This window comes from Gopherus flavomarginatus, chromosome 6 (assembly GCF_025201925.1).
Source record: "Gopherus flavomarginatus isolate rGopFla2 chromosome 6, rGopFla2.mat.asm, whole genome shotgun sequence".
In the NCBI taxonomy this organism is placed as follows: Eukaryota; Metazoa; Chordata; order Testudines; family Testudinidae; genus Gopherus; species Gopherus flavomarginatus.
In genome coordinates, this window is record NC_066622.1 from 70,277,973 (window position 1) to 70,301,952 (window position 23,980).

A 23,980-nucleotide genomic window follows, 5' to 3' on the forward strand; every position below is an offset into this window, starting at 1 on the left:
ACCGCGGGGAAGCAGGTCTCCTTCCCCGGTTTGCTCTCGCGTTCCCCGAACCCCCGAGCAAGCAGGTCTCCTTCCCCGCGGTTTGCAGGGGGGTTCGGGGAACGCGAGAGCAAACCGCGGGGAAGGAGACCTGCTTGCTCGGGGATTCGGGGAACGCGAGAGCAAACCGGGGAAGGAGACCTGCTTGCATGGGGGTTTGGGGAACGCGAGAGCAAACCAGGGAAGGAGACCTGCTTCCCCGTGGTTTGCTCTCGCGTTCCCCGAACCCCCCTGCAAACCGCGGGGAAGGAGATCCGCTTGGGGGGGGATTCGGAGAACACCGGAGCAAACCGCGGGGAAGGAGACCTGCTTGATTACCAGAGAGGCTTCCTCAGGTATGCTGGGATACCTGCTTATTCCACGGAGGTCAAGAGAAGCGCTGGTAAGTGTCTACACTTGATTACCAGCGCTGGATCACCAGCGCTGGATCCTCTATACCCGAGACAAAACGGGAGTACGGCCAGCGCTGCAAACAGGGAGTTGCAGCGCTGGTGATGCCCTGCAGATGTGTACACCTCCTAAGTTGCAGCGCTGTAACCCCCTCACCAGCACTGCAACTTTGTGATGTAGACAAGCCCCAAGAGAATACAAATAATAAGTAATATCAACAACAAAAACAAAATAGTTAACTTCAGTTTCCTGTTCTTCCCTCTGTGTATGCCCATCATCGTAGGTCACAGTATCAATGATTAAAGGCCATAATTCATACCTTGTTAATTCTCCATTAACACTTAGGATACTGGCTAAAACTATACATCACTTTAAGGACTAACCAGCTCTTAAGGGTTTTAATAAGGTTTCTAGGAAATGCAGAAGGCAGTTTTTCCTTGGCAGGTGGGATTAATTCAGGATGCTGATCTAGCATCCTACCTCTCTTTCTCCCATGACTAGCAGTCTCTCCTCCACCTGCCTCACCCCAGTGGCAGACACTTTTGTAGGCCACGAAACAGCAATCAGGAAAACAGGCTGGCAGAGGGGAGACCAAGGCATGTTGCCCAGAATAGATGTTATCATATAGGGCTAGCAGTGGGAGGGAGGATGCACTACCTCATCCGTGAATGGTGGAGGAGTTACTCATTCAAAGAGTTATATCCATAATGGCAAAGTCCTTGGTATTTCCTGGCAAATCTGCATAGAGCACAGGTACAAATTTAGGATGTAGTAATCTGTTTGAGCTACCGAATTTAACCCCCATAGAGACACTTCCCTCTTTCTACATCTGGCAGAAGTAATCTTGGAACATAAGATTTTCTAGCCTTTGAGTACCAATTGTTGAAACCATGTCAAAAAGGACAACTTTGACTTTGTACAGCTGTGCAATGAGTTCTCAGAGCTTAGATTCTATTTTCAGGCACTAAAATTCTGCACAGGAAAATCTTTTCTTGTCAATATTCTTACTGTTGACAAGGCAACAGACATTGTCAGCCTTGCACTCCTCCAGACCTCTTTCCAGTTGCACAAGACCCTTCCAGACTAACTACTTGCATAGTGCTGATGCTTGGCTTCAGGACGCAGTGTTGCTGTCATATCCAAGGCTGAATTCAAGTTCTCTCCTCTCTCCTTTAAGCCCTTCCTTCCAACCTCTCACTCTCCACCTCCTCTCTCAAGCTCTGTGTGGCTTATCTCCTATGTGATTATACAGTTGTCTTGTTATATAAACTTACTATCCTTGGTAGTTTAGAATTAAGACACCCGTTATACAATGTCTAAATTGCAAACGATCCTACATTTAAGTCTTAAAGGACTCAACTTTAAATCAGTAAATGTCAATAATCCTTTGACTTTTTCCCTGCACTTGAAATCCACTGCAAAGAGAAAAGATGAAATGTTGCACTTGAGGACAACTGATGTAATTTTCTTGTTGTCCTTTCTATCTGGCATCTAGTTCCTAAATTATGAAAAATTATCGTGATTGTATTTATCAACTGTTAGAAATCTAAGTTTCTACAGTCAGTTTACACTGAATAAAATTTGTCCAAGATTTATGTTCTTTATTTCCTGCTAATGCAAATATTCAAGATGTGGTTCTCCTCTGAAAAGCAACTGTGTAAAAAATGACACCTTCCTACCCAATTGATTGCTCCTGGTTTGTATTCAGTCATTAGTTATACCTTCAATGATAACATTCAACTTGAGATAGCGAGGATGATTTTGCAGGGAAGGCAGTTATGAGTGTGTGTGTGAGGGGGGAATCCTTTTACTTGTAAACTTAGCACAGCTAATATACTGTAAACATGAAACCAACATTTTTCCAAGCAGAACTTTTGTATTGATGGAAACAAAATACTAGGAATTATAAACCTCCATATTAACCACTGAAACTCAGAAAAATAAAAAACAAGTCCTTATGCCCTGGCTCCTGATTCTGCACTGACTTAGGCCCTATGTGACTGTCATGCAGGGCATAAGTCAGCACAAAATTTGACCCCATAATCTCCCTTTATACTTACTTGTGAATAATTTCACTATTTCCTTAGCAAGTCGAGAGCTGACATGCCAAGATGTGAAAGTTAATAGCAAGCAAGCTATCCCAAAGACTCAGGCTGTAAATAAAGCACAAGCTACAACTAGTGTCATATTCAGCTCAACAGCAGAAACGATGAGCATCTTATATGGGCCCACATTGGATCATAATCAAAATATTAATAACTTTGCAGTCAAAACAATCAAGAGTCAAATGGGCTTCATTTGGTAAATAGTGTATTTCCTGGCTCCGTCTGAGTTAGGAGACGGAAATGCATTCTTGGATAGGCTGCTAACAGTGGGGGCAGGACTGCCTCCCTCCTCCCTGCAGCTGCCTGTTGCTTCCAGGTCTCTTCCCGATAACAGTAACCTTCTGCACCCCCCACGATTCAGGTGATATGCACATTACCTGTGGAGTGATGCACCCTCCCACCCCCCTCCCTCACATCACCGAGACTGGGAGGGATAGATACCCCTTTAAACTGACTGTTACTATGAATGGGAAACACCCCCAAGCAGTCAGACCACTCTTATGGGAAAGGGATGTGAATCATCTAAATGAAGGAAGGGCCAATGCCACTTGAAAATCCGTAGCTCTTGGGGAGAGGTTCCCAAGTCCCTTCCCCTCCCCAACCCTGTGGGGTGGACAGAGATACCCAGTCCCTTCCTAAGAATTGGGGGTGGGATCCCTTGGCCCTTTTAGTGAATTGGGGGGTGGGATCCCGTGAACCTTTCCTGACTCTTTAGGGAATGGGTGGATCCACTAACACCCTAGAGGAATTGGGAGTGGGGCGACCTGGCCCTTTCAGGGAATTGGGAGTGGGAGTCCTGCCGCCTCTGAGGGTGCCTATGTGCTGTACTACCCTTGCCCCCCCCTCGGGTGGGATCCAGTCACTTGCTCCCCGGAACCACTGGGGACACCCCTCCTCGGCCCGGTGCGGGTCCCAGCCCCTCCTCGTGGAGGTGATGGCCCCCAAACCCCTTGCCCTTTGGCGGGGGGATCCCAGCCCCAGCCTCCTGCCCTGTCCGTCGGGATGGAGCTGGGGGGGATCCTGGGGCCCCCAGGGCTGGGGCGGGGCGGCGGCCAAACCCGCGATTACCTCGCTGCCCCCGCACTGGGCCCAGGCTGACTCCTCCAGCTGCTGCTACCCATGGCCGAGGCGGGCGGCGGGCTGCTCTTGCGAGGGCTGTGCAGCTCCGGCCAGCCGGGCTGACCCGGACTCTCGGCTCCTGCCCGGCGCTTGTTTACACTGGGAAGTCCAGCTGTCTGTCAGCGCGCCGCCCCGCCTCCGCCGCCATGGCCGGGGGCGGGGCGGAGCCCGCTGGGCCTGCGGGGTTCTGGGAGCCGGCAGCGGGCGCTCCCCTAGGAGCGCGGGGCCGGGCCGGGCTTCGGGGTGGCGGCGCGGGCGCCGCGCCCTCAGGTCCCTGATAGTCTGGTTGCTGGTGGGTGCCTGGTGCAATGGCTCTTGGCCGCTGTGCGCCTAGGCTGCTCCACGCCAGTGGGAGGGCGCACGCCTCCTCCCTGGGCCCCCTCATAGCCCTGGCGGGGAATGTGGTGCCGCAAGGCTGCTGGCCCCGGAAGGAGGCTGGTGTGCCGGGCTGACAGCATGCCCGCTGGGGAGAAACGCTGTGCCCCGAGGGTCCCCACCTCCCACTGGCCAGTAGAGGGCTGTGGGTGGATGCTGCAGCATGCGTCCGTGGGGGAGGACCTGGTCCCTTGAGGCCAATGTGCACCCCGTGGGCAGAGATCTTGTACACTGATGCCAGCGTGGCCAACGGAAGGGGAAGACATTGCAGCCCGAGGCCACCATGCTCTTGGCGAATAGGGACATTTGGGCCCTTGGACCACTCTGGGGGCATGTCACACCCTTGGGCAGCAAGTGACTGGCAGAGGACAGCCCAGCAGTCATTATCACCACATAAAGTTGCATTCATCTAATCTCAGACATTCAGTTTACCTGGGGAGAAAGTTTTCTCATCATTTTACAGGTAAGGAAGTTGATGCACTGAGAGGGAAAGAAACTTATCTATGATGGCATAGTGAGTCAGATGCAAAGCCAATAAGAGAACCCAGGTATGTAGACCCTGCCCTCACCTCTGCTTCTGTGTTCATGTAGACTCACCATCTTCTCTCAACCCCCACCCCCCAATAAAAGCTGTTAATTTTATTTCATGATATGGGTCAGGCCTATATAAATCACCTCACCCTCTCCCATAGCTCCCCCTGTTCTAATACAAGCATAAAAACAATTACACATAATCTTTTTGCAGCACTTGAAAGATTTATAACTATATTAGATAGGGTTGTGACTTTTTTACTGGTATAACCCCTAGTGTGGATGTAGTTATACCAGTATAAAAGTGCCTTCTTATACTATAAGTTATTCCCTTCTTGTACAGGAATAGTTATACTGATATAAAGCAGGTTTATGCTGATAAAACTGCATCCACACTAGAAGCTGGGGTTTACCAGTTTAACGATACTAGTATAGTTACAGTGAAACAATCTTCTAGTGTAGACAAGGTGTAAGGGAGTTAGGCATCCAACTCCCCAGATGGAAACATGCAGTAAAGATTATAGCCAATATTCTTGTGTCATCATTTGCTCTTTTGTGATAGATTAACTATTTAAAGGTTGCAGGATGAAAGACTATGAAGAAAATGGGCAATAAAAAGATATAGCCAAAGGAAGAAAAAGACAGAGAGGGGTCATGTAAGAGGAAGAAAAGATGGAAATATTCAAGAAAGTAATCTTATGAAAGATCTTTGGTGCAATAAAATTGCACCATAATGTTATTTGTGGCTGCTGCTATACCTGTCGTAATTTCTTGTTTTCATTCCCTAAATGGTAGATACTTGTTCCCGAGGGCCAGAGCTGATCATACAGCTTTTCTGAGGTATGTTTGGAATACGTGAGTCTTTGTAAAATAAGGATAAAGTAAGAATAAAGGGAAATGAGAATGATGTAAGGAGGGAGAGGGAGTTCATTCCTCTGCCCAGCAAAGAGAAATTTTATCGCAAGACATGAGAATAAGTGAAAAAGAACCTGAAGAAAGATAACAACTTCTAAATACTTAGGCCTTGGCTACACTGGCACTTTACAGCGCTGCAACTTTCTCGCTCAGGGGTGTGAAAAAACACCCCCCTGAGCACAGCAAGTTACAGTGCTGTAAAGTGCCAGTGTAAACAGTGCCCCAGCGCTGGGAGCGCGGCTTCCAGTGCTATAAGCTAATCCCCACGGGGAGGTGGAGTACCTGCAGCGCTGGGAGAGCTCTCTCCCAGCACTGGCGCTGCAACCACACTCGCATTTCAAAGCGCTGCCGCAGGATTGCTCCCACGGCAGCGCTTTGAAGTTGCAAGTGTAGCCATACCCTTAGCAAAACAAAAAGAGGGGGACTTTTGACTTGATGTGAGTTATTCTCTGAGCATGGTCCAAGTTTTCTGTAATCTGTATCGTGAGTCTGTATTTTTGATGTCAATAATCTACAGGAATACAAAGCAATTACACCTGCCTATTGCAGGATGGAGGGAAATGATGCTAAAATGAATGACAATGTTAGTCAGGCACACCCCAGAGGTATGCCTGCCAAAAAGTATCTATCTCCTGGTGTGGAGTGTGGCAACTCCTTTATGCTAGCAACACTTTACAATAGATTTTTAGAAAAGAAACTGAAGAATAACTTCTCCAACTAAACTTCAGGTGGAGGGCAAGTTGGAATTCCAGTGAGAATGTGGCCAGGATAACAGAATTAACAATGTTCCTAACTCTTGTGAAAAGCACTGTGTATCTTTAATGACCAGAAGGGGTCAAGAGCTTGGTTTTGAAAAATGACACTGCCAGCATCACAGGTTTCTTATCTCCAGGCTGGGGCATAGCTTCTGTACTGATGCAGAAAGAAAAGTGCCACCTGCTGGATTATGCAGTACGATTTCCTGCAGCATCCTATGTTTCTATGGAGATATGTTGGACTCCTCATTCAGTTATTAACTAGGCCCTGCCCTGTTTGGGTTGTAGTCAAAGTATTTTCCACTACTGGATATAGTGTATAAATTATAATAATCATGTATTATTTGGAGGCAATGTGATATAATTGGGCTTCTGTTTTTCAAGTTTTATTTATTTCATATTTTTAGCAACTTTTGAGTTTATACAAATGTCAAATTGGTTTTTTTGGGGGGGGCTCTCTCTTTGTATATACTGTAATGTATATTATACATTACTCGCTACAGCAGGGAAAATTACAATGAGATCACTCATTGTGGTAGTATATAATATATACAATACTGCATAGTAATATATAATGTAATGAGTAATTCCTTTGTAATTTTCCCTAGTGTGCTTTAACATAGTACTGTTTCAAACAGCACTATGTTAAAGAGCATTAGGGAACTTGTAGTGCAAGCCAGCAGGGTCTATGTGGACCAATTCATGTGCAACACATCAGTGCACTTTAGAAATCACACCCCTGTAGTCAACATTGCTGCTCCATGTAGATAAGCCAAGCCCTTAGATATAAGCAACATTTACATAAACATCATTTTTTTCTCTTTTTTTTTTTTAAATCTGGGATGTTTCATCAGTTAAAACTGAAAATCAGAAGCCCTAAAGGTATAACAGATAGGTACTCAATTGAGAGGAGACCTAAGTTCTATTCCCAGCATGGCCACTGATTTGCTGTGAGACTTTGGGCAAGTTTCTGTACATCTGTTTCCCCTCCTATTCTTTGTCTGGTTTCTAGATTGTAAGCAATTTGGAACAGGAGCAGTTTCTCACTACGGGTATGTACTGTGCACAGCACAATAGGCCCTGTAAGTGGTTGTCACATCACCCCATATTGTCAGAGCTTTGCATTGCAGGAGTTTGTACGTCTGCCTTTGTGCACAATTCAACCCGCCCAGTGAGAAGCATCTATTTCAGAAACCTTTCATCATAACAATAGTTCATTGTTATGTCCAAAGCATCTCAATTAATCAACCCTTCGTCTGGACTCTTGTGTTCATTTCCCCCCTTTCTCAGCTACCCTGGAGTCTTCTGCCCATCTCTGCTGTTGAGATGGAGTCTTCCTGAGGGGTATCTTTTCTTGTGGACTCTGGTTCTGCCCCCTCATAGAAATCTCACTGTGGTTCATCCCCAGATTGAGCTCTCTCTCTTTTATGAGGCCCAAGTGTCCATTAAGTTCTCACCTGACCCTTCTTCTTCTTGCTCCCGCTGGCTGTGAAGCCACTAATTAATTATGGCACAGGTGCAATAGATGTGACTAACTGGCTTTTAACCCTTTCTAGCCCATGATGGGGTTTCGCCCCAATCTCAGCAGGAGCTTCTAGGTGCTGTTGGAATATAAACAATAAGAGTTATGCAGAAATAAAGTTTCACACACTAATAACTTTTCTAAACAAAATTTAATGCACATGAGAAACCGGACTGAAACGTACAATTAACCAACATTTAAGCCTAAAATGAAGGAAGCTGCAATAAGCTATTGATGTGTTTGTCCATGCTGATGGAAAGGGTATGTTATCCCACTCACTTTCCCCTTGTCTCATATGTTTTGTGAAGGTTTAAATGAATTAAAATTAAGAGATCTAAACTGCACCAATGAAGACCAGGTTGGAAATGCCTCAGAACTATTTCCAAAACAAGAACAAGTATATTATCAAAGAACAGAGATTCGAGTGACAGTAAAAATGATGGAAACAAGTGGCTACATAAAAAACAAAATTAGAGACTGAACTAACAGGTTCATCAGTCTAAAGACATTTCTTACTTAAGGTTATCCACAACATTTCCAGTCAAGCCTGGTTGAGACTCCTTTTTTGTAAAGCAAACTTGCTATCCATTTACATCCCAAGTGAAAGGCCCCAGGGATGACTTCGTTGCCCCCCAAATAGAGCAAACCTTTGAAGGGGCTTTCCCTACTCCCCCCCCCAACTCCCTGCTGTTCTCATCCTGTTAGTTTCTGAAGTTCTTACAAGCCTTCATTTGCATTTGGTTCAGACTGGTTCACCAATTGTGAATGAGAGAACACTCAATTTACATGTAAACCAGGGTTGGGCAAACTTTTTGGCCCGAAGGCCACATCTGGTTGGGTAAATTGCATGCAGGGCCATGAATGCAGAGCTGGGTCAGGAGGTTGGGGTGTGTGAGGATGTGTGTAATGTGCAGGAAGGGGCTCAGGACAAGGGGTTGGGTTGCAGGAGGGGGCTCAGGGCAGGAAGGGAGAAAGTTTAGGGGATAAGCTGTTCCTATGGACATATTAAATATTATAAGGTGCTCAAATTGATCAGTATATTGCCACCAACTTGAACCACTGTTGGCAATCTCAGTAGGAAGTGTATGGAGACATGGCCTACTTCACTCTGCTAAGTGAGTACTTCAAGCCCCAGGTTGAGGAAGATGCTTATATACCAAGGTGATGAGGGTCTAAGAAATAGCTGTGATGGCTAGATTCGATAGATAAAGACATTGATGAGGGGGTGGGTGAAGCTTGCCCTGGTGCCCTGCAAGCTGTATCTATGTTGTGGGTAGGTAGACCTGGCCTTCAGCGCTACCAGTCTGTCATGTTTCACCAACAATAAATACTCATTTTTGTTAAACGGAGTTGATAGAAATTTCTGTCCCCAGAGTGAGACCCTAATATTTCTCAGAAGCAGCAGCATGGCCTCTCCGCAGATATAGTAGAACCCCAGAGTTACGAACACCAGAGTTATAAACTGACTAGTCAACCACACACCTCATTTGGAACTAGAAGTACGCAATCAGGCAGCAGCAGCAGAGACAAAAAAAAAAAAAAAAAAGCAAATACAGTACAGTACTATGTTAAACAAACTACTACAAAAATAAAGAGAAAGCAGCAGTTTTCTTCTGTATAGTAAAGTTTCAAAGCTGTATTAAGTCAATGTTCATTTGCAAACTTTTGAAAAAACAACCATAACGTTTTGTTCAGACTTACGAACATTAAGAGAGATATGAACAACCTCCATTCCCAAGGTGTTCGTAATGCTGAGGTTCTATTGTACTAGATATTTTTCAAAACCCTTAAACCCCCACAAGCACAGACATGACAGAGCCAAATATTATGTTAGAAAAGTGCACCATGTTGAAAATGCCCCTTGCCTACTGTGCCTACTACAAGTAAATTATGATATTAGCTAACTGGACAATCCCTACGTAAAAGGATAAATGGACACAAGTCAGATATTAGGAATGGCAATATACAAAAACCTGTAGGAGAACACTTCAACCTCCCTGGACACACAGTAGCAGATTTAAAGGTAGCCATCCTGCAGCAAAAAAACTTCAGGACCAGACTCCAAAGTGAAACAGCTGAACTTCAGTTCATTTGCAAATTTGACACCATGAGCTCAGGATTAAACAAAGACTGTGAATGGCTAGCCAACTACAAAAGCAGTTTCTCCTACCTAGGTGTTCACACCTCAATTGCTAGAAGAGGTCCTCATCCTTCCTGATTGAACTAACCTTGTTATCTCTAGACTGATTCTTGCCTGCATATTTATACCTGCCTCTGGAAATTTCCACCACATGCGTCTGATGAAGTGGGTATTCACTCACGAAAGCTCATGCTCTAATACTTCTATTAGTCTATAAGGTGCCACAGGACTCATTGTTGCTTATTCTGCAGTACTGGACCCAGAGCCTATATACTTCCTAGTGATACTGCAATGTTTTAGTTGATCACTGTAGTCTGGCTTCAAAGGACAGATGTCATGAGCTCCCTGACAAAGTGCAGTGAATTCTGAATACGAGTGCACACACCATCTCCATCATCTCTGACTAATTATATAAAAATGCAGCACAGGAAAATTAGGCCATATTGCAATATGATCTATTAAGTTGAGAAGCCTCATCACTGAGGACATTTAAAACTGGACACAGCCCTTATGAATATTCTGCTGGGAACAATCATTCATTTCTCTCTCACTCATTCTGTGTAGAGAAAGGACAAGATGAGTGCCTAAGATTTTTTCTTCTCTAATTTCTCTGGGATTCAGCTCAATTCCCCTCCTCCCTTCCACCTGCATTTCCTGTGTTGTGTGTTTTCCCATCTGTTCATTCTCCCATGTATGCATCCCTAGCAGTAGATTGAAAGTGACTAAAATGCTGTTTTCTGAAGCCCTCTGTGTCTTGCTGTATGTAGTCCATCAGAGAGCAGGATTCATGCCCTCTTGAACTGTTGCTCTGCTTCTTGTTTCTCAACATGGAGATCAGCTTGGTCCAGCGGCCCTGGAACAGGGGGGCCAAAGGGCCATGCCTCCTCCCACAACTTTTTACCAGCCATAAGGGTGAGTGATGAGCAGAGAGGGGGTAGAGAGGAGTGAGTAGGGGTGGGATGTCGGGGGCAAGAGGCAGCACGGGAGCAAGACCTCATGGGCAGAGGCAGTTTGGAAGCAGGGTCTTGGGAGAAGGGGCAGTGTAAGGGCGGAGGCTTGGGGGGAAGGGAGGAGGCTTGGGGAGAAGGGACGGGGCCTCAGGGTGGCAGGGCCATGGTTCGGGTGCCTGTGGGCGCCCCCCACCCCTTTTAGGGCACTTCTGCTGCTCTTGGCTTGGTCTCTGGGAGAGGAAGGGGGACAAGGGAACATGCAGGGGAGAAGAATCAGTGTGGTGAGAAGTAGGGAAAGGGCATGTCCTGCCTGGCCCAGATTCTGATTCATATAAAAATGGGTTCCGGTTCTGATAGGAAAAGAAAAATGACCCACCTTACAGTAACTGATGTTCTTTGAGATGCGCTGTCCACATGGATTCCTCTTGGGCTGTCCACCCACTCCATCTTTAAACCACAGTTTGAGGACTTCAGTAACTCAGACAGAGGTTAGGGCAGGGGTAGGCAACCCATGTCACGTGTGCCGAAGGCGGCATGTGAGCTGATTTTCAGTGGCACTCACTGCTTGAGTCCTGGCCACCAGTCCGGTGGGCTCTGCATTTTAATTTAATTGTAAATGAAGCCACTTAAACATTTAAAAAACCTTATTTACTTTACGTACAAGAATAATTTAGTTATATATTATAGACTTATAGAAAGAGACCTTCTAAAAATGTTAAAATGTATTACTGGCACGTGAAACCTTAAATTAGAGTGAATAAATGAAGACTCGGCACACCACTTCTGAAAGGTTGCCGACCCCTGGATTAGGGGTTTGTTACAGGAGTGGGTGAATGAGATTTTGTGGCCTGTGTTGTGCAGGAGGTCAGACTAGATGATCATAATGGTCCCTTCTGACCTTAAAGTCTATGAGTCTATGTGCTTGAGAGATCAGGGTACAGTATTTTGGCCCCAGTAGCTGCTGAGACTGAATACCCTCATGTTCCCATACAATGAATATAAAGGGTGGAGTGGGCCGAACTGCCATTCATTTTTTTCACCAATACAGAATCCAGGTGTTATAGGACACTGGAATAGTGGGGAATGAAGGCAGGGCATGGAATACATATGGACAGCACACCTGAAAATACTCCAGTTACTGTAAAGGTAACTTTTCTTTTTTCTTTGAGTGCTTGTCCTTATATATGTTCCACTTTTGGTGACTTACAAGCAGTCAACTGCTGTAAGAAGGTGGATGTTAAAACAAATCAGACTCTGATGCTTCTACCAAGGAATACTGTTTAGTAGAAGTATGGACTGAACTTCACGTAGCAGCTTCGCAGCTGTCTGAAATGAGTATCCTTTAAAAGGAAGCCGCAGAAGCTGAGTGAGCTCTATTGGAATGTGCCCTGATCTGAGCTAAGGGGATCAAAACTAGCTATGATCATAACAGATTTAATACAACCTGATCCCACTTGGATAGTGGGATTGTTGGCCCTTCATTCCTTCAGCAAATGTTATCAGCAATTCAGGGAAGTCCTGAAAGGTTTGGTCTTTTTCAAATGAAAGGCTAAGGCCTGCAAATATCTAAGGCAGGGGTAGTCAATATGCAGACCGCAGGGCAAAGCCGGACAACCAGATGATTTTGAATGGACCCTAAAATCTTTTTATTTACTTATTATCATTATGGTTATTATTTTCTCTGGAGCCTGGACCTGGACTATACTTTGACCAAGAAATTTGGACCTTGACAAAAAATAATTGACTACTCGTGATCTAAGATGTGCAGCCGAGACTTTCCCGATTAGTATGTGATTTAGAAGAAAATGTTGGTAAATGAGTCATCTGGTTTAAATGGAAGGCCATAACTACCTTGGGGAGAAAGTTGTGATGGGGTTTGAGCGATACCTCATATTCATGGAATACAGTATAGGGCTGTCCCTCCATAAGAATCTGTACTTCACTCAGTTCTTTTAGCTGATGTAACTACTACCAAAGAAAGAGTTTTAATAAACTAGTGCAATAGAGAGCAGGTTAGTAGGCATTCACTGGGGCCCCCATTGAACCTGCCAGAAACACACTAATGTCCTAAGGGGCGTGTGTGGGGGGGAATTCCTTTCGCAGGAAAAACCTGGATAAGGCCACAGCAGGGAAGGAAACTACTCTGTACCTTTCAGTGGGAGGGTGGTGTGCAGAAATGGCTGCCTGGTGCAACCTAATACAACTCCCCAAACTCCTTAGAAAAAGGCAAGTAGTCCAAGATAGTGGGGATCTGGGCTTCAACAGGATGTAATTAATGTCCTTCACATCAAAGTCCAAATTTTTTCCACTTACCAGCATAAGTTTATCTGGTAGAATTTCTCCTACTTTGGATCAAATGTTGTGAATGTTGGAGGAGCATGATCTCTCTCTGCCTGACATGCAGCCAGAAGCCAAGCATTTAAGTGGAGGGAGGCTGGATTTGAAAGTACAATGACCCTATTTTGTGTAATATTAAGTCTGCTAGTAGGGGGTAAGGATCTTGCAGGGTGACTCACTAGTAATATCAACTCTAGGTACCAAAACTGCCTCATCCGGGTGGGAGCTCTAATGAAGACTCTGGCAGTTCTTACCTGATCTTTCTGAGAACCCTCAGAATGACAGAGGTTGGTTGGTAAGCACACATCAGTCTTGAGGACAAATGAATGAATAATGTGTCTGATAGAGATCCTTGGCTTAGACCCCCTCTGGAGCGGAAACAGGGACACTTGCCATTCTTGTCTGTCACAAACATATCTGTTGATGGATGACCCCATTCCTGAAAAACATGATTGATAACAGAGTCCTTGATTATCCACATGTGGTCGGATGAAAAAAGTCTGCCGGAGATTCTGTAGATGTGGGAGATGAATTGCCATGAAAGATACCGGGTTCCAGATGTTCCATTGTTCATCTGCCTCTTGACATGCCCCCTTGGATTGTTAATTCAAACATGTTGAATGAATAGTCCATGCTTGAATCAATGGTAGTAAAGTAGTACAAGCTTTGAGAACTACTTTGAGCTTCAGTATGTTTGTACATAGTCAAGACTCCTCCTCTTGAGTCCGTAGACCTTGTGCCTGATGATGGTCCAGGGGCACTCCCCATCCCAGAAAGGACACATCTGTGTCACAAGCCTTGGTTGGGAGGTATGGAGAAAAGCATACTCTCCTGCACACCTGGTTGGGGTTTTTCCAACAATTTAGTGATATGAGAATATTGTGAGGGATTAGCAGTGGTATGTCCACTTGGTGCTTATGCAGCATAGAATCATAGAACTGGAAGGGACCTTGAGTGGTCATCTAGTTCAGTCCCTTGCACTCATGGCAAGACTAAGTATTATAGACCATCCCTGAATGGTGTTTGTCTAACCTGCACTTAAAAAGCTCTAATGATGGAGATTCCACAATCTCCCTAGGCAATGTATTCCAGTGCTTAACCATCCTGACAGTTAGTTAGTAAGTTGTTCCTAATGTCCAACCTAAACCGCCCTTGCTGCAATTTAAGTCCATTGTGCTTCTTGTCCTATCCTCAGAGGTTAAAGAGAACAATTTTGCTCCCTCCTCCTTGTAACAACCTTTTATATACTTGAAAACTGTTATGTCCCCTCTCTGTCTTCTCTTCTCCAATGAAACAAACCCAGTTTTTTCAGTCTTCCCTCATAGATCATGTTTTCTAGACCTTTAATCATTTTTGTTGCTCTTCTCTGGGCTTTCTACAATTTGTCCACATTTTTCCTGAAATGTGGTGCCCAGAACTGGACACAATACTCCAGCTGAGGCCTAATCAGCGCGGAGTAGAGCAGAAGAGTTACTTCTCTTGTCTTGCTTAAAACACTCGTGCTAATACATCCCAGAATAATGTTTGCTTTTTTTGTTGACTCATATTTAGTTTGTGATCCACTATGACTCTTTTCTAGGCAGTCTTTTCCCATTTTGTATGTGTGCAACTGATTGTTCCTTCTTAAGTGGAGTACTTTGCATTTATCCTTATTGAATTTCATCCTATTTACTTCAGACCATTTCTCCAGTTTGTTCAGATCATTTTTAATTTTAATCCTATCCTCCAAAGCACTTACCAAACTGGGAGGGGTTGCATCATCCACAAACTTTATAAGTGTACACTGTATACCATTATCTAAAAGATATTGAACAGAACCTGACTCAGAACTGATCCCTGTGGGACCCCACTGGATATGCCCTTCCAGATTGACTATGAACCACTGATAACTACCCTCTGGGAATGGTTTTCAACCAGTTATGCACCCATCTTATAGTAGCTCCATCTAGGTTGTATGCTGACTTCAGGCAGGTCAGCATGCAGCGTAGGTGCAACATGGTGTGCTGCATGATGAACACGCAGGAAGCCAGGTGCCCAAGCAGACTTATACAACCCTTTACAGTAGTGTGAGGATGCTTTTGAACAGAGAAGATGCGTAACTATTGTTAGCATAAGGGGCATGATTTAAAGGTTCTGGTGGCATGCAGCAGGGTTCAGGGCAGGGCATATAAACCCTGGCAGAAATGTGGGGGGGAGGGGCATGTGACCCCACATGCCCTCCCTTCCACACGTTGCCTCTGCTTTTGGAGATGATTGATAAGGTTGGACATGGCCTCCAGTCTCTTTTGAAGTAGATAAGCTTTTGCTTTCATGGAGTCTAATACTGCCCCTTTGACTTCTATCTATGTAGGTGTTAAATAGGACTTTTCTTTGTTAATCCTTAAATTTAGGGCAAGAAAAAGTTGGAGAATGCAATACTTTGACCTCCCCCCTGTTGAGACTATTTGTCTCAGATGAGCCAGTCATCCAGATATGGGTAAATTATTACTTCATGTCTTCTCAGATGGAGTGCAATGACTGCTAGATCCTTGGTGATGAAGTATCTTGGCACTGCAGAGAGACCGAAGGGCAGGTGGCTCTGTCCCATCCAGAATCTCATGTACTTCCTGTGTGCCAGATGTAGGAGATATGGAAATAGATATTTTGTAGTGGAAGCCACAAACCAGTTCTGTCTCTCTAGAGGTGGAATTATGGAGGCTAGGGTCACCATGCTGAACTTGAATTGGCAGATGAAAATGTTGGTCCCCCTCAAATTCAGAACTGGATGCCATTTCCTCCCCCACTTTTCTTTGGCATTAGGAAGAAATTGGAAAAGAAACCCATGCCCTTGTACTGAAGTGGAACGTCTCTTATTGCCCACTTCTTGATGTAACAGTGAGAGGGGATCCCTGAAAAAGGACGGGGAAGGGAATGGGAAGAGGCATAGTATGGAACTGAATGGATTATCCAACTGAGATTCTCTGTAGGAACCAGCAGTCTGTTATCGGATTCCATGATTCCTTAAAAAACTGAAGACAATTCCCAAATGGTGGTGTAGGAAGGGTCTAGATACAATAGATGGTTCATAGTACAATTCCTGACCAATGTGTTTGGATGCAGATGCAAAGTGGGATGAAGTGATAGCCAAGGAAAAAAGTCTCCTTTTTGGAAACTGCTACCTTTCTCTAAGGGGCTGCAAGGCTCTCTTGTGGGAGAACGTATGGGGTGATGGTCTCTGTTTGGAGTAAGTATGAGGTCGTCTTGGTTTTCTCTTAGGAGTGTATAAACCCCACAACAATGCAGTATGGCCCGTGAATCCTTCAACAAGTTAATAGACTCGTTGGTTTTCATGCTAAAATGATCTAAGCTTTCAAAGGAAACTCCTCCATGACTGTCTGCACTTCTCCCCAGATGCCAGAACTATGGAACCAGGTGCCCTTCTCCTAACAACCGGATGCAATGTCAGCAGCATTCAGAGCCAGATGGAAGGATGTCCTAGTAATTAATTAACAGCCCTTCTGCAATTGAAGATTTAAAACTTCTCTCTTTTACTGAGAGCGCTTATCAATAAAGTCCGAAGTTTTATTGTAGTTGAAAGAATCATAACAGACCAATAACACCTAAAATTTTGTAATTCAAAATTTGTAGGCTGGCAGGCAAATAACTTTTACATCCAAACAAATAGAGCCATTTTGGTTCCTTTTCTCTCAGAGTCATTCTTAGCTGCAGCTGCTTTTCTCATTAGCCTCCACAACAACCAAGCAAGCCAGGTACACTGGATATGCATACAGATACAACTCTTGGGTGGAACCTTTTATGTTGCTGTTGTCTGCATATATCTTTGGCAGGCTCCTCACTAATGGAAATGCCACACACCCAGGCATAGACACATGGAGAATGACCAAAGGTTTATGTGGGCCTCTTGTACGCCTTCTGTCAGTATCTGAAGGGAATCAGCTATACATCTGAGCAGGTCTTGAACACTCTTGTAGTCCCTGGGAGAGATGGTGTAGAATGGACCACCACCACATCTGGGGACAAGGATGACATAGCCATAGGTTTGCTGGAGCCTCAGCCTGAGGCTGCTTCTCCCCAAAAATAGTCCTCATAGGGCTCAGATGCATGCACTGCAAGCTGATACCCCCTTGGTTTTGGTGTGGAGTAGGGAGGAGGGTCTCACCCTAGCATGTGGTGTGGAGGTGTGATGCCTTGGCTGGTGAGAACCCCAGGGGTTTCAATAAGGCCATAGTGGAATGTTATAAGAAAAAATCCTGAGGTTCACAAGGAAGAGTAAAGGCATTTGCTACCCTTATGCTCCCTATGAGAGCCCTGAATGAGGCCCTTGATTCCCTCTCAGACTCATAAAATCCACACAGAGGGGCTCTTGAAGAACAAGTACGAGACATTCCCTATATGAGAGTCAGACGATGGAAACAAGCATTCCAGATCTAAGGGAGGGGCTGCTGAAGCAGGGAAATCAGCCCTAGGGAGGCACTTGGTGCCAGTGAAGCAAGGGATATCGGTACCATGGAAAGGATGTTAGGCCTGTGTACAGCACAGGAAATTCCAGCTCTTCTAACGTCTGAAGATCCCTTGGCACTGCAAGCTTTCCTAGTACTGAGAAGGGCAGTGCTATAAACCTCAGCTGAGGTTTTCCCAATCAAGGAAAAACAAACGTCAGGGTTGATGGTGCCAGCTGCCCAGTACTGGCACACATTTTGCAGAAGCGAGTAGCATCAAGGAAACCAGTGTCCTATGGGACTTGTCCTGTAATAGCCAGTGCCAAAGTGCTGGCTGCTGAGGTAACAACCGAAGCCCTGGTCTTATTACTGGAGGGAGCTAGCTTTGAATCCTGAGACAGTACTGGAGTCCTGGTACTGCGCTCCCTCAGAGCTCTCATGGTACCCAGTTTGGGCTGTGGAATCTCCTTAGAATGCAAGTGATGAGGTGATGTGGACCACTTATTGGGAATCTCATTGGGGATCTGCCCAACTTTTCCAGAGGAGTGGTGCTTCTTTTTCTCTAAAGACTTTAAGAGTCTTACTGGAATCCAAAACTGGAATGACCTTCAAAGATGGAACTCTCAAAGGCTCTTCTGGCCTGAGGTGGAACATGTATGAGGGGGGTCTGCCCTGCCCTAAGTTGAAGGCTAACAGCATGAAGCGGTCTCTCAAACAATTTAAATGCACCTCCCTAGCTTGTAAAGTCCTTTTAGAAAAGGACTTGCACACCGAGCATCTGTGGGGAATCTGGGCTTTCCCAAGACAAAACAGGCATCTGGTGAGTCCATCATTAATAAGTATCACCACCTTGCAAGAGGGACAATACTTAAAGCTGGGTGGGTTACAATGGTTTACTCCTAAGTCCCAGCACCGTGGAGAAGATCCCAGTCAGGGAAAAACTTTCCCCAAACTATTAACTAGTTAAAAAAAAATTTCGGTAGGTGCCTACCCCAACTAGCTAACACTAATGTATACATAGTTCAGCTAACCACCCCATCTAACACCAATATATACCCAGTGCAGCTAGCTATCTAGCACTGAAGTGTGTGCAATTCACTATAGTGGATCAAGAAAAAAGGATGCCTCATGAGATGGACACTAAGGAACTCCATTTGGCCATCATGAGTAGAGAGAAGGCACTGAGTGGCGATTGGCCCATTCCACCCGTTAGGTCCTCAGTTAGGAGCACAAGGATATTCAGGATGCACGTGAGTAGGCACTGGACTCTTATCCCAACTGCATGGTCGTGTGTGCCCCAAGAGTAGGCTACATATGCTCAAGCACTCAAAGAACCACCACTACTTTTTGTTGGCTGTTGCTCAGATAATGACTGAGAATGTGGGGGCTGTTTAGGTCCTCAACACTGCAGAATTTTTATCAGTAGACGTCAGAGCCCTGGGACATTATTCTATCATGACTAATAGACACTTAGCATTTCTGAAGTTCTTCCCATGTGAGGATAACAAAGCCCTTGCCTCACATTAGTTCGTAAGGACTGAAGATCACTTGTAAGGTAGGATTTACCCACATTTCACAGGGTAAAGTGAAGCCCAGCAAGGGAAAATGATGCGCTTCCAAAATCAGCCTGTGGCAGAGCATAACCCAATCACATCTTCATCTAGACTGGAAAAAGCACTGGATCCATCCTGCACTGTCAGGACATGGACTGGATTAGCTGTCACGTATGCCTGTATCATCTCTGTCTTTTATGACTGTGATTCCGACTATTTAGATTTGTGCGAGGTTAAACTACTCAGCAGCCTCTCCCTTCACAGCCATAACACACTTAAATACCACAGGAGAGTCTAGCTCTGTTGTGACTTCCCTCTAATGGTCAGACTCTACAGTAGACTTCAATGATTTGCAGAGTACACCCCCAGCGTAGCCAGACTGTGTGAATCCTGCATGATATTGCAGCTGAGCCTCAAAGCAGACATCTTGTAGTTTTCCTGGTGGGCCAAGACAGAGTCTCCTCCTGGCTGCACTGGTAAGAACTGTGCTGAATTGTCTCAGCTGGCTGTCTTCTTTGCAGAGCTTTGCCACATTCTGCCATCACAAAATCCCTGCTAACATTAATTTATATTTTTTACAAAACAACAGATGGGTATAGTAGTCCTGAGCATTCCTGTGGCACTTTCCTTCTGACAGTGTCTTTGCGGGAGTCTTCACTAATGCTTAAAAACCGTGGAATGAGACTGTCAGAGATTAGAGCCCCATTGTACCAATACATAAGTGACAGTCCCTGACCTAAAGAGCTTACAAACTAAATAGACAAGATAGACATGGGGTGGGGGAAACTGAGTCAGAAAAAGGAGTCTTTATGTGAATATTGCAGAAGTAGAGGGTTTTTTGAAAAGGGTGATGAGAATGAAGGAGGACCCAGAAAACCTCATACATGAGGAGACTGAAAAGACTGGGGTTGTTACCTTAGAAAAGAAATGAACGGCAGGGGATGTGAAAAAAGTGCCTAAAACAATGAATGGACTAGAGCAGGGAGATCCTGTCTCTTCACACAAGAACAAGGCAACATTCAGTGAAGCTAAAAGGTAAGAAATAAATTTCCACGTGTGTAACTAAACTATGGAACTCATTGCCAGAGGAAGTCATTGAGGCCAAGAACTGGTCAAGATTAAAAAAGGGATCAGTAATAATTAACAAAAAAATTTGGGAGGGACATCAAACCCTTTGGATTTAGAATAATCTCTAAGGATCAGAGATCAAGGTGAGACCTAATGCTGGGGGCAGATTATCCTACATCTATGACTGGGGGATTCTATACCTTCCTTTAAACCACCTGGTGCTACCCAGTGCTGGCAGATAGGATACTGGACTAGACGGACCTCAGATTTGATCCAGGCTGGCAATTCCTATGCCCCTATGGCGGTAACTTTCCCAGGGTGATGGGACAACCATGGCAAGGCTGAGAAAACCCAGCTCTCAGTCCTGTGCCTCCATCTCGAGACCATCTTGCTGTTTCCAAGAATATTTTATGACTTCCGCACATCTTGCACAGCAGTGATCACACGATGAGGTTTTGCAAACAGTGTAGCCCAAATAAGATCACTGTACTTGAGGCATTATGATGAGGAGTTTGATTATTTGACCTGGAAGCTTAGACTGGGTCCATTTAAAATAAAGCCAAGATCCACTCTTTCATCAAACTATTTCAAAACCAGTTAAAAGACAGCCTGAGCATATGTGCATGTGTTATGTGGAGGGGAACAAGGAAGGAGAATTGCCCCTTTATTCTAAAATCATAGTGTTTTGTTTAAAAAAGAGACGGGTGGGGGGGAGGAAGACAGGAGAAAGAAAAAGGATTTTTGAAACCCTGGATTCTTACTTTTAGTCACCTTTGCATTTGGCTTCCAACCCATTAACCCCCTAATCAAATCCCAAGAAGTTCAAATAGTTTTGGTGATTAGGTATTGTTTTACATTTCTGATTCTATGCAAAGAGCGCATCTAATTACATCAAGTATTCATTGTGCAGTTGTGATTAGAGTGTATAATCCCAATGCAACGGTGTGTAATAGTGCAATGCTGAGGCCTGGATTAAGGCGAGGATTAGAAAATAGATTTGAAAGATGGCCCAGGAGTATATTTAAAATACTTTCCTTTAGTTGTAACACCATAGGTTCCAAGTCCAGAAGGGACTTTTTTTTCTAAAATATCTGCTCTAGGAATTATTTGGGGGCAAAAGCTCTGGCCTGAGTTAGCAGGGCCGGCTCTACTGTTTTTGCCGCCCCAAGCAGCACGCCGAATTGCCACCGCTGACTGTGGGGGCAGTCCCTGCGCTGTTAGGGTGGCATGCGCATTTCCGCCGCAGTGGCAATTTGGTGGCAGCTTCTGTCTTCAGCCGGAAGACAGAAGCTGCACTGCCGTGCACAGCTGAACATAGAAGCTGCCGCTGAATTGCCGCCACATGGCACATGGACTGCCCCCGCTGTCCGCGGTGGCAATTCGGCACGCTGCTTGGGGGCAAAAATACACAGATTGCCGCCTCACGCACCTGCTTGGAATGCTGGTGCCTGGAGCCGGCCCTGTGTGTTAGGCAGGAGGTCAGACTATCTGATCACAACAGTCTCTTCTGGCTTTGGAATCTGTGGATCTTATAGAAAAAACATCCAATCTTGATTTAAGAATGGTCAGTAATGGATAATCAACCACAACCTGTGGAAAATGGTTCCAATGGTTAATTACTGTCCCTGTTAACAATTTATGCCTTACTTCCAGTCTGAATTAGTCTACCTTCAACTTCAGCTGTTAGATCGTGGTGTAACTTTTTCTTTTCACCAGAACAACAGGAATAAGGATAATATTGTGATTAAAAGGCACTGAAGTAGATTTGGGCGATCTGGCCTCAATTCCCAACTCTGCTAGTCACCATATCATGTTAAGCAAGTCTCCATGCAAAATGAACCTGTTCTCCAGCTATACAATGGGGATAACAATACTTCCTTTATCTTGTCTGTTTAGATTGTAAACTCTTTGGGGCAGGGAGTGTCTCGTGTCTGCGCTTATACAGCACCTAGAGCAATGGAAGTGCTGGGCAACACTGCAGTACTAATAGTTTGGTGAGTAGAAGCAACTCATTAAGGCAGCCTATCACTTTTCATTATAAAAATTCCTGCAATCATTTTGTTTTTTTAAGAAACTCACACCTCCACGGTTTGCTGAAGGACTTTGAAATTTGGAGGAATTGTCCTGATGTCAGGGAGATGCCTTTTGCTGGCTTCATGTACATCTGTTCAGATCAGACCGATTTATAAGCTATCAAAAATCACCATTTCCTAGGTGTAGTTGTAGTGTATAGCTCATTATTGGCAGCATGCAACCCTCCTCCCTGTTCTCTAGCAGTGCATATGCACCACTCCTTGCAGTCTCATTTCAGCAGTTTCACACAGAGGGCAAACTCCAACATAGGCCACAGACAAATGGATCCTCCTCCTCCTGCTAAAGCACTTCTCCATCAAAATACATTTTGGTTTAGGGAGAAGGGCTCTACTCTGGGAACCAGCTAACCAGGAGAGTCAATTCTACTGCTGGACGCTAATTGTCTTTTTCACACCCCTTATTATTAAGCAAGACGACATTCCCAGTAGGAGATTGTTCAATTCCCAACTTGTGCACTTCTCTGTCCAAATATCCATGTAGCTAGATTGCCAAGATACTTAGCAAGGGTAGGTAAGAGACCACTTTAAGAAAACTGGTTATTGGGGTAGGACTTCACAGGAACACTCCTAAAGACAGCTGGGGGGGTTGAGAGGAGAGGGCTGGACCCACAGAAAGCTAATGGAGAACCCTTTGTTGAACCCACTGTGGAAGAACTCTAGTACAGAGGGGATATCCTGCCTGAGATCCCTGAGTCCTGTACCAAAAGGAAAAGATAGATCACACCCTGTAGTAAGCCGAGGAACAAAGGAGCATGATGAAGATTTGCTCTCTGAAAATGGAGCAGTGAGCTACCTTAGCTAATAAGGCTGGAATATGAGTAAAGGAATCTGCACATCTCTGCTGAGGTGGTGCAGAAAAGCAAAGCCACTAGCTTTACATCAGGCCATACATAACAGCAACAGAGCAAGCACTGCTAGAAACCGACCAATCTGCACTGTCCGGAGGGTGCACTTTTCTCTAGTTTATCCTGCCATCTGTTCTCATATGCTTGACATCACTGACATCTAGTGGCCTTTGCTGTCTCACAACCATCTAGATGATGTCCCAGAGGACCAGGATAGGAAGATACTCAGTGCTTTGTAGTACAAACAGTGCTTAATTTGTAATGAAAGAGGGTCGGGGCTCAAGCAATTAAGTGCCAGAGCTGAAGCAATTTTTTTTTTAAACTTTCATAACTGACGCAGCAAGCCCAGAGGTGCCGAGGCTCTGAACTGCTGGGCTCAGCCCTGGAAAACCCCATCACAAATTAAGCACCAAGTACAATCCACATTATCAGACAAGCAATTACACTTTTTCCAGTGCAATGGGTACAGAAAGTACCTCCGATCAACTATAGAAATGTGCACAGACTTTCACTTCTTCAGTTCAGCACTGAGCAAACAGTGCTACAATTTATTTTTTAGAGACGCACATCACTCAAAAAGATGCATGCAATCAGTCTTTGAGTCCTCCTGCCAAAGACCATTCTTTCCCAGGATTCAGGTTTACTCAAAACGGCATAACAGGTGCCAAACATATTCTAGAAACTGAAGCAAGAGGCTGCAGCTAAGAGAATTTTCCACTGTAAAAAGTGAAGAGTTATAATTCTGCACCAGAAACAAATACTATCACCAATAGATCCCAGTGGTTCCTTCCTGCAGGGCCCCCA

General features: G+C 44.9%; 1 long non-coding RNA gene across 1 annotated transcript; it reads left to right on the forward strand.

Annotated features, from left to right (window-relative positions):
- Positions 1–3,957: 3,957 nt before the first annotated feature.
- Positions 3,958–22,406, forward strand: LOC127054334 (uncharacterized). The gene is made up of 3 exons (XR_007775227.1): positions 3,958–4,491; positions 5,355–5,399; positions 22,135–22,406. It is a non-coding gene; the product is annotated as an uncharacterized LOC127054334 (long non-coding RNA).
- Positions 22,407–23,980: the final 1,574 nt, after the last annotated feature.